Source organism: Miniopterus schreibersii (assembly GCF_964146895.1).
Source record: "Miniopterus schreibersii genome assembly, chromosome: 18".
NCBI classification, from domain to species: domain Eukaryota; kingdom Metazoa; phylum Chordata; class Mammalia; order Chiroptera; family Miniopteridae; genus Miniopterus; species Miniopterus schreibersii.
In genome coordinates, this window is record NC_138121.1 from 8,269,136 (window position 1) to 8,279,637 (window position 10,502).

Genomic DNA, 10,502 nt, shown 5'->3' on the forward strand with positions numbered 1-10,502 from the left:
TTTTATTTTTTTTTAATCTTCATCTGAGGGTATTTTGTTTTTAAATATATCCTTATTGACTTCAGAGAGAGGAAAGGAGAGGGAGAGGGAGAGATAGAAACATCAATGATGAGAGAGTCATTGATCGGCTGCCTCCTGCACGCCCCCGACTGGGAATCTAGCCCGCAACCGGGGCATGTGCCTTAACCAGGAATCAAACCCCGATCGCCTGGATCCTAGGTCGGCGCTCAACCACTGAGCCACGCCCGGCTGGGTGCCAGGGTATTTTTTCCATTGCTTTTCAAAGAGATTGGAAGGGAGAGAGAGGGAGAGAGAAACATCGATGTGAAAGAGACACATCTACTGGTTGCCTTCGGGGCCCGGGATCGAGCCTGCAACCGAGGTACGTGCCCTTGGCCAGAATCCAACCTGGGACCCTTCAGTCTGTGGGCCAAGGCTCTAACCACTGAGCCAAACAGGCTAGGGCAGTGACTCCTATTTTAGAGTGTGGTTTTCAAACTTCCTTGCCTACAGTTCAGAATCAGAAGTGTATTCACATCACAACCCGGCACACACACATCTCTGCGTCTGTTATTTAATTGAAAGTCTAATATACCTTGTGTAGGATTCACAACGCAGTACCGTCCACAGGCAACGCTGGCTGAGTTTGGCTCTTTTCTTCTTTCTCGCTTTTGTTTTAAGTGCCTCTCCAAATCCACGTCATCAATTTCAAGGCCTATTTGTCTTGTCCTTGTTTTTTTCTGAACCATTTGAGAGTAAGTTGCAGACTCGATGACTGTTCACCCTAAGTACCCAAGCACACCTCTTAGAATCAGGTCACTCTCCTACTCATTTGGGCTGCCATTATCCCACGGAATCCTGTGTTATCTTCTACTCAGTCCATCTCAGATTTCCTTAATGGTCTCAAGATTGTCTTTTACAGTGGCTTTTATTTCCCTTTGCTCCCTCGCTCCCTTCCTTCCTAAGTTTTTCCAGTCACGGTTCAATCAAGATTTAGACATGGTCTCGGTTGTTATGCTCCTTTAGTCCACTGGAGTTTAGAAGAGTTTCCCACATCGACATAATTTTATTTTCGATGATAGTGACTTTCTGTAGAAGTCCAGGATGGCTGCTCTTTCTAGTGTCCCACATTCTGGCTTTGTCTGAGTATTTCCTCAGGGAGTCACCTAACTTGTCTCTCTCTCCTCCCAGGCTTATTGATTTCAAGGCACTCAAAGCATTTTATATTTCTTATCTCACTGAGTGCTCACAGCACAGGAAATAGGTTTCATTATTAGTCATTTCCACTTGACAGATGAGGAAACTGAGTTCAGGGAGATTAGGTAGCTTGTCCATATCACATAGCCAGTCAGTGGCAGAGCCTGGACTTGAACTGCGGCCTCTCGCATTCCACAGCTTACCCCAGTCCTCCACAGCCACCACCCCCACCCCCAGGCTCCCACGGGCATTGAGAAACGGGAGGGTGAGCATTACCCGCACGTGCTACCTCAGCAGACGTTTTCTGAGTTGCAGCTGACTTTGAATCATGTAAATGTCTCTTTGATGCTTCTGACAGAGACATGTGACTGCTCGGTGTCATGTACCATTAGAGAAGTCGACCCAGAAACCACACAGACAGAGATTCGAAGTTCTGCTTGTTGGTAAGGCTTAAATGGGTGGTCACAGCGGGCTTCCCAATCCCCCCAAATTGAACTTACTCTCTGAAATGTAAGCTTCTCTCTGGCAGGATTAGAAGCGCAGGGATGAGCTCCAGTGAACCATCCTTCCTCCTCCTGGGGAACCGTGAAGGGCAGAAATGTTCTTCCCCTGCTTCTCCCCCCGGCGAGAGAATGGAAAACATCCCCCTTATTTGGGAACATGATGAGTGTTACTTTGCAAAGTGTAGGGGCCGGAAAAAATCTTTTCCTTTACCCATCGGAGGTTCTCCAGGTGAGCCCTGTAAATTACACTGTAAAGACAGATTAACGAGAAAAACGAACAGAAGTTTAGTAGCACGTGCGTCGCACATGTGCACTTGGACACGCTCATTGATGAGTAAGCCAAAGGAGTGGTTTGAACTCAGCTTTATATATCGTCTTGGGTTGAAACAAAGGAAAAGGAGTTTGGGCCTTTGGGGGACGGGGGAGGCAAGTTAAGGGAAGTTGACCGAGAAAGGTATGGCCAAAAAAGATTGTTTAATAAGGTTTATTATACGGATTGAGGTCCTGCCTTCTCCATTGATGAGAGCTCTTAAGAGACCTCCTGTTCCTGGTAAGGAGAGGGAGACCTTCTACAAATGAAAATTTCCATTATAAATGTAAATTTCCTTTTGTTGACCTAAAAAGTAAAACAATTAGTTACGTTACCAGCAAAAATGGGTTTTTGGGGAACAGTAGAGAATAGCAATTTGGGGCATGCGAGCTATGGCAAAACCTTAGGCAGGTCTGGAGATCAAAGGAGAGGTGTGTTCTTCTGTAGAGGAAAGAAGAGAGATGGGAGGGCCGCTACCAATGGTCCATTGGAGGAACCGGGAGTTCCAATGTAGTGGCTTGTCATTGACTGAGTTGTGACAGTCCCTCATTGGCTGAGCTGTTGGCTGGCAAGGAGAAAATCTTCCTCCTGCTGGGGGTAGCAAAGTAGAAAACATCTTCCTGTTGGATATGCAAGGTAAGCCTTTTCCTGTTTGGGGTAATTGTCCATGACTGGTAGGGCATGAGAACTCCCCTTCTGGCCTCCCAACTCCATTTTAGCAAGGTTTTCCTTTATTAAATTTTACACTTTACAAAAGGAAAACTTGTGCCGTGTTTTAGCACTTTTCCTGTGTCTGCTGGTTCTCAATGGCCTTTAGCTAAAATAATCGATGTGCCAAAGGTGCATATTTTGGGGTGGCATATTCTGGTGACTTAATAGAAGGATCTACGTGTTGGGTAGACCTCCATTTAGAGAAAATCTAAGATCTCAATCCACATGATAGATTCCTGTGTTTTCTTCATTGTGGACCAATACTATGATCCCCTCAAGAGTGTGCCATCAGAACCTTTGCAGACAGCTCTACAAAACGGTGGCTAATCTGTGGCTTGATTGCCAAGTCAACAGCCCACACTATTTCCCAACATTGTAAAATTTTACCAGCTGGCCCCATGATTTATGATCCTAAAAGAAACCCGTTGTCTTTTACTTCCCTCTTTTGTGTCTGTCACCTCTCAAGGAATGGGAGTGTGGTTGTCATTCAACTTGCAGGTGTCCTTCCTCATTCGTTCCATGTCCTTCTAGAAAACCACAAACCCTCTTAGATCTGTGATCCTTTTTTTCTACATTTTCCTGGACCCCCTCCTCCCAGCAAACTTCCCTTTGCACCCCATTGGCTAAAACTAGACCTGATGCCCATACCTGAACCAATAACTGCCAAAGGAGATGTGGTTCACCGATCAGCCTAATCAGAACTGACCCCTGGGGGGCTCCTCACCAGAGAAGAGGTTGGAGGGATGTGGGGAGACCTCCACAGTGTCTGACATCCACAACAGGCTTTCCCACATGCCAGTCCGTTACCTTTGCTGAGGTGGACATGTGCTGGGCTCCCCAGTACCCACTGTACCATCTAGCCCATGGCAAGCCAGGAGAGTTTGCTCTGTACCAAGAGGCCCTTGCACTTCAGGGGAGCTTCAGGGAGAAAACAGAAATAAGAACAAGGAAGCAGGCAGCCTTGATTGGCAATGGCCTTTTTCCTTGGTCAACAAGGAGACCAGCGTGGACTGGAGCTGACCCTGTAAATGACAGGTGACCAAAGGTGGCAATTTAAGTAACTGTTGTGCCTCTACCTATTGTGAACTACCAGTCAGGGACTAAATATATATCCAGGTCCCAAACTCTGGAACTATGAATGTTGTCTTATATTTGAAGGGCAGCAGAATACACCACCGTAAAATATGCCTCTTGGGTGTAGGAATTATTTTGAGCTGATCATTCTGAGAAACTGTGGACACAGGAGAAGCTCTGAAACCAGGGTAGAAGTTACCCTTTTCTAAAGGACACCTGTAATGAAATCGCCCTTGGTAAGGGTGCCTCCTTCTCTGTCCCAGGAAGAGACAGAAGACTGTAAACCACCAGAGAATTTTATCAATGGAGGAGGCACCCACTTAAATCTACAAACAACTTACCCATTGTTTGCCCTGCTTTTCTTGGTAACCTCCCAAAACTGCCTCCCATCCACCCATCCTTTTGTTTTTAGATGGAGATGATATTTAAGGTGGTGGCTTGGGCCACCTGGGGAGTTACTCTGCTTCCCTGGGTCTCTCCCAGGTGTGAGTGAGGTGTACATGTTAATAAACTTTTGTGTGTTTTTCTCTTGTTAATCTCTTATTAGAGGAGGGGTGTCAGACAAGAACTCAGAAGGGTAGAGAGAAAATGATTTTTTTACCCTCATCTGAAGACAGGTTTACTGATTTGAGAGAGAGAGGAAGAGAGAGAAACATAGATGTGAGAGAGAAACAGCAATCAGTTGCCTCCCGTATGCACCCCGATTGGGAATCAAAGGTACATGCCCTGACTGGAAATCGAACCCGTAACCTTTTGGTTTATGGGACAACAATCCAAGCAACAGAGCCACCCAGCCAAGGTGCAAATGATCCCCCCCCCCACATATGGAGAAAGGATCTTTACAGGTGTGATGAAGTTAAGGATCTTGAGATGGGGAGATTTTCCTGGATAATCCCCACAGGTCCTAAATGCTACCACAAGTGTCCTTATAAATGAGAGGCAGACAGAGGTTACACTCAGAAGAGGAGGAGGCAATGTGATGTCGGAGGCAGAGACTGAAGTGATGCGGCCACAAGCCAAGGAGTGCCAGCCGCTGGAAGAGTCAAGGACTGAATTTTCCCTTAGGGCCCCTAGAAAGAATGCAGCCATGCTGATACTTGTCTCTAGCCCAGTGAAGCTCATTTTGGACTTCTGGCTAACAGAACAGTGGGACAATGAATTTCTGTTTGAAGTCACCAACTTGACCAGCCGCCCTAGAGCACAGGTGCAGTGGAAGCCTGGGAAGGTGGCCATGCCCAGGAGCTGGGTAAGTGAGACCATGAAGGGCAGCTGGGGAGAAGCCTATGGAGGCTTCCGAGGAAAACAGAGCAGGGTCAGGGCCATAGAAAGGGTAGGTAGTAATAGTAAACATGATGGTCAGGGCCAATCAAGGCTGCCTGCAAATAAAAGAGCAGGAACGAGACCTTGTGGCTCCTGGGGAGGCAAAGATGAGGTCCCTCAGCTCTCTGACTCCCAGAGGGAGGGAAGGAGGGAAACTCAGGAAAAACCGGCCCAGGACAGAAGGGGAGAAATGGTTCTGGGAGCACACATGTGGGTTTGGATTCCAGGCCCACTGATCTCCACCACCTCCTTAGTCTGGGGCTTCATGCAAGATCTTTCCTGAGCCTCTTTTGTTTCCCCTAAAAGGAGATCAGAATGCCCATTGTTGGGAAGACTAACAGATCATTTGTAAAACATGCACAGCACAAGGCCTGTTGTATCAAAAATGCTTTAAATGGTACTTCACGTGGGGTTGGGACAGGCAGTGTCTCCTGGGGTGACGAGACACAATCTGTTCACATCCTTACACTGCTGCGTCTTTGGGCTTAACTTTTCTGAGCCTCGGTTTCCCCAAAATTGAGTCCTGATCTCCCCACCCTGCCCCACCCGCTTCCCCCTCATACTTCCCGGCTCAGTCAGTGGCAACACATTCTCTTCTGTCCTTGGACCCGAAACCTTGGAGTTGACCTGGACTTTTCACTGTCTCTCATACCCCACCAGGAGCCTCCTCTATTAGAGTGGGAAGTGGGGGCCCTGCCCTCTGCAGCACTTTCCTCAACATTCTCCAAGCCAGGGCTGCAGTGCTGTCAGGGCAGGTTACCCCGAATTTCAACCAGGCCCCGTGTGGGTCCCATCCTGCTTCTTTCCTTTAAGATGTCCTCGAAGGCCCTGCCCCTCCCCACCCTCCCCCACTTTTGCATGGGATCCTCCAGAAGCCCTGAAAAATTCGAAGCCTTTTGTCCTAACAGGGTGGTCCCAGGGCCCTGCTGCTGCACCCCAGCTCCAGATGAGCAGCCTGGCAAGCTGATGGCTCCCACCGGCCAGCTGCCCAAACAGGGCTGGCATGCTGACTTTGGACGCCTCACCCGGAAACACGGGACAAGTTCGGGTTCTGGGACATCAGCTGCCTGCCTCCAGCCCACTGCACCCCAGGGCGGGGTGGGGGTGACACAGGTGTCTTTTTCTGCCCCCAGTTCCTGCCCCAGGGTTCTTGAAACTCTTGTAATTTGCTAAGTGATAAGAACACTAAGAGCATCTAATGTTCTAATTTTTGGTCTTTGACCCCAGGATGGCTCCTGGATGGGGACTGGTCACCAGAAAGACCAAGCCTCGCTTGGAAACTTGGAATTTTCACCCCTCCTTCCTTCTCCAGAGTGGGGAGGGCCTGGAAATGGAGTTTATGTTGCTTGTGCCCAGGCGAGGAAACCTCTGTAATGTAATAAGCAGTTTGGAGAGCTTGCAGGTGGGTGACGAACCCCAGGCCCACGGGGACAGAGCTCCTGTGCTCAGGACCCTCCAGACCTCACCCTCTGTATCCCTTCACCTGTGTCCTTTATCTTTAATAAACTGGTAAATGTGTGTCCCTGAGTTCTGTGAGCCGCTCTAGCAACTTAATGGAACCCGAGGAGGTGGCCTTGGGCGTGTCCGATGCATAGTCAGTTGGTCAGAAGCACAGGTGGGCAGTTTGTGGGACTCAGCCCTTAACCTATGGATCTGACGCTTAGTTCTGGGTAGATGGTGTCAGCGGAGAATTGCTCCCGGTGGGGAAAACACCCACGCATTTGGTGGCCAAAGTATCAGAAGTGAAGTGTTCTGTGTGAAAAAGTAAAGGAGACTCAAAGGAGAAACACAGTGGGGAAAACAGGGTTTTCCCCGGGTAGGCAGGAAAAATCTAGGTTTTTTCTTTACTAGCCTAAATAAAGCATCATCAAAATTCACCATATGCTTCCTGATCAAAATACAGATTATAAATGCTCAGCGAGTTCTTCTCATCTAAATGGCTTATTATCTGAGAATTACGCTTTCCCCAATTTTCAATGCGGAGGCTAATTATTTAGTAAATTTGAATTTACAATGAGGCCATGTCCCTTCAAAGAGCGGATGCCAACTTCTTTCTCTGTTATCTGTGATGATCCCTGCATTTCTACTCCAGAAACTATTATTATTCATGGCCTGTAACTCCTGCTGCCAGGAAGAGACAACAGGTTCTTAAAGGACTGGCCAGTGTCTTCTCCATACTCGGCAAATGGTAAAAGACTTTCCTCCCAGTGCTGTCGAGACTATGACTCTGCAACCCCATGAGCCCTCCAGGCGGTGCGCAGCAACATGGTCCCCCAGGCCAGTCTTGGGCTGTGCTAGATGCAGGAGGACATGAGACAACTCATTTCGCTTCCTTTTTCCTCACTGGGGGCGGTGTGTGGGAGGCAAGGGCATGGTCAAGGTTGAAAGACTCTAGGACTGCAGGGATGGTGTTCTGAAGAATGTAAAATAAGAAACACCTGGGCAGAAGATGTGTTCTGCATTTACACTAGGAAATTCCAAACATGACCATGTAACATGACCAGAAAAATTCTCGCTCACATTTTTCTACATCTTCTGGTTAAGAATTGCATTTATGGCCCAGCCAGTGTGGCTCAGTGGTTAGAGCTTTGGCCCACTTACCAAAGGGTGGCAGGTTCAATTTCTGATCAAGGCCATGTACCTCGGTTGCAGGCTCAATCCCCAGCCCCAGTCGGGGCACATGCAGGAGGCAACCAATCGATGTGTCTCTCTCACATCAATGTTTCTCTCACTCCTTCCCCCTCTCTCCCTCCCTTCCACTCTCCCTTTAAAAAAAAAACACCCCAAGCTGATTTATCAGAGTACCCTGCACATAGATTGGGTAAATATGGCTGCAAAATATTCTGTCTACTTACATGTGTAGTGGTCGTCATGGAAAAGGTATTCCTTACTCAGATTATGGCCACAACATATAGGAAGACATTGTGCCTTGAAGTTCCCAGCACTTGCCTGGGAAGAACGGATGTGACACCCCTCTGAACCTCTTCCTTAGGCCATCTTCAGGAAAAGGTCCCTTCATTTAACCAGCCGCTCAGATCCAAGACCTTGGCCTTGTCCTCACTCCTCTCTCCCTCTCTCCCACCACATCCAATCCCACAGCGTATCCTGTTTCTTTCCTTCAAAACATATGCAGAAGCCGCCCCACTTCTGCCGCCACCCGGTTCTGGTCCCGGGCAGGATCCCCTCTCATCTGGGCTATGACTTGCTTACCTCTACTCTACAACAGCAGGACTGAAGAAGAGCACCTGGCACGTAGTAGGTGCCGCACACAGTAGGGTTGCCTCTCTCTGGGCAAACTCATCCCAGGTGAGAACCTGAACTGCTTCCCTGGGCTCATGTCTGTGCATGTGAAAGGGGCAGGTCTGGGCCTCCAGCCCCCTGCCCCCCACCATCAGAGCCTGTTATCTGATCTGCCCCCAAGTGGGCCCCTCCCCTCCCCTCCTCCAGGACACAGGGCCTCTGGGGTGTTTAAGAAGTTAAGCCCAGCTGCCCCACACCCTGCTGCCCAGGCTTGTCAACTCTAGGCTGGTTGTACCCTCCCCGAGTTCCACTGACACGATCCATCCCAGGGACAATCTCTAGATCCCCAGTGCCCTAGGGAACCCTCCGAGACCTCCCCGTTTATTGTTGGGTCACAGCCCCTACTTTAGCCTGGCCGGGAGCACAGGCAGGCAAAGTGATAATGGGCTGTGCCATCCACACACTGGATGTCATTTAACCGTCTCCAGGGATTGTGGGCAGGCCAGACAGCGAGCCTCGGGAAGAACACAGAAGAGAGGGGGGCGGTCCACAGACCAGCTGACGCCAGGCCAGCTGTAGCGGCGGGCAGCCCACAGGCTAGCTCTGATTTCACTGGCTGTGAATGGTACACGCGTGTGCAATGCTCCACCCGACCTGGGGCGCAGGCCAGACACCCACATACGGTAGCCATGAAGCCCCTTTTTTATGGTAGCTACTTAAAAGAGGCTCTTTTGTCATAACTAGAAAGTCAGAGCTCACCTTCCAATCCCACATCTCTGGCCCAGGATTAACTTCACCTTGCTAGTAAAATTTTCCTTGAGAGTGCCTTTTAATGCCTGGTTTTAAGGAAGGCATACAATTACATAGAAAAAGAAAGTCAACCAAACCCACAGAATTAATACCTTTGTGTTATGTTTAAGACGTCTAGGATATTGGTATTTAGAGTACTATTTGCAATGGTTAAGAGAATTTGGCATAGGAGAAAATATGACAAATTTATCCTGTAAATGGAAGTCTTCCAGCATAAAGTGCGTAATTGAGTCACTCATTATTTTAGACTTGTAATTTTTCATGGGAACGTGAAAGAGAATTTTTCTAAATGACTAAATGGCCCTGGAATGTTTAAAGGATCTTGATACTCCTGTAATTTATTAGAAGAGTTAAGTACTTGGGAAGGTGTACCTCCTCAGAAGCTTCTGCTGAGTTTCTGAAGAAAATGGAACAATTTAAATTTGTGAAAGCAGAACATTTAAGGAAATTTAATTAACTAAGATTCTACATGGGCTGGCAAGCTGCTGAAACTGGAGTTGGTTGAACATTAATCAAAGACCGCCCTGAAAGTGACTGTTTGAATTTACTAGATTTATAAATAGAATAATATTTGGAAGTTGAGCTTTGAAGCTTAAGGAGGATGGTGTTCTTGATTGGTAGTTTTAATACATTGAAGGTTAACTTAAAACATGAAGTAATCAGTCTTCTCTGTGCACATATGCCTGCCCCAGTGGCCCCAGAACACTCACTCAGACACTGTCCTTTGTTGGTATGTGGAAGCCACCCCCCTTGTCAGTGTAAATTATTGATTTTCCCAAGAAACGGTGCTAGACACAGCTCAGGGTGGGGACCATGACAGCAGGAGACTGTGTCCTTACTCACAGCCACTCCCTATCATTTGAGTGTGGGCCAGGCCTAGCTGGCCTTTCCATTTCCAAGAGAAGCTGAAAAATTAGGTATTTTATTGTTGATGTTGTTGTTAATCCTCACCTAAGACTATTTTTTCCATTGATTTTTAGAGAGAGCAGAAGGGATGGAGGGAGAGGAAGAGAGAGAAACATCGATGTGAGAGAGACACATCGACTGGTACCCCAACCAGGGCTGGGGAATCGAACCCACAACCCTTCAGTGGGAGGGCGATGCTCCAACCACTGAGCCATACCGGCCAGGGCTGAAAAATCATATTTTAATGTGACGTCGCTCCTGTGGTTTTCCCATGTTTGCAACCAATACACCATTTAAAAAAGCACATAACCAGTAACTGCAAAAAGGTGGGCGAAGCTTGATTAACAGACAAATCATGGGAAGGAAATGCCAGTGGTTCTTAAACACAGAGAAGATGGTCATCTTCCTCCTCACAGGAGAAATGCAAATAA

General features: G+C 48.0%; 1 long non-coding RNA gene across 1 annotated transcript; it reads left to right on the plus strand.

Annotated features, from left to right (window-relative positions):
- The first annotated feature begins 1,561 nt into the window (after positions 1-1,561).
- On the plus strand, positions 1,562-6,641 carry LOC308547872. The gene is made up of 6 exons (XR_013997563.1): positions 1,562-1,640; positions 1,727-1,929; positions 2,458-2,646; positions 4,938-5,041; positions 6,024-6,228; positions 6,343-6,641. It is a non-coding gene; the product is annotated as an uncharacterized lncRNA (long non-coding RNA).
- Positions 6,642-10,502: the final 3,861 nt, after the last annotated feature.